Raw genomic sequence first — 841 nt, 5'->3', positions numbered from 1 at the left:
GGCCTCTAGCATGATTATATAACTTTATCTAGAGATGATTTCAGTCAAGTATATTTTATCATGCATTTGATTATGCTGATATGAGATATTAGTATATTAGTGATATATAGAGATGATTGGAGATGATTCTACTGCTATAATTATATACCGAGATGATCTCTAACATGAGTGTACATATGATAGACTAGCGGGAGTATGTATGTGTTAGATATATAGTTGGAGACTATATTGCATTATTTTTCTCTTGATTCCTATTCCACCTAAAATTACTGTTATGCACTAACTTGTTAGCGTACTAGATATATGCATATGATCTGGCATATAGAAGGAAAGCATGAAATGTGATTGATAGGATAGTTGATAGAAAACGTGATAATACCCGAGTAGGTGCTAGGGTTAGGGGTGCCTGGAGTGATGATTATGATCGCTGATATGCGATATCTTGTGGCCCATGTCCGAAATCAGTTGAGTCTGTGCGCACAGATAATCGAATGCATGCCGTTCACTAGGGCATACGTGACGAGTTATCCTCACGAGGTTTCTATCAATTAGGAAGGTGCCCGATCTTGAATCTGTCTGTAAATAAATAAATTTAAATAAATAAATAAATAAATGATATGCTCTATTTACCTGTCCCATATACCAACGCACCCTTATTTTACCAGATTGAACTGCAACACGTCAGCAAAATGTTTCGTTATCCAAGAGTGGTTCCGTCCACAGAAGCAGGTCAGTAAGGGTAACACTAGGACAGCTCCGTTAATGTGGTAAACTTCAACGGGTATTTCCGTCCAATAGAATGTCAGCGACTTATAACTCGACTTGCACAGCATTTTCTAGA

Source organism: Typha angustifolia, chromosome 12, assembly GCF_048772165.1.
Source record: "Typha angustifolia cultivar Huaian chromosome 12, ASM4877216v1, whole genome shotgun sequence".
Taxonomy (NCBI): domain Eukaryota; kingdom Viridiplantae; phylum Streptophyta; class Magnoliopsida; order Poales; family Typhaceae; genus Typha; species Typha angustifolia.
The sequence above is the reverse complement of the archived record's forward strand: the minus strand, read 5'-3'. Positions refer to the sequence as shown.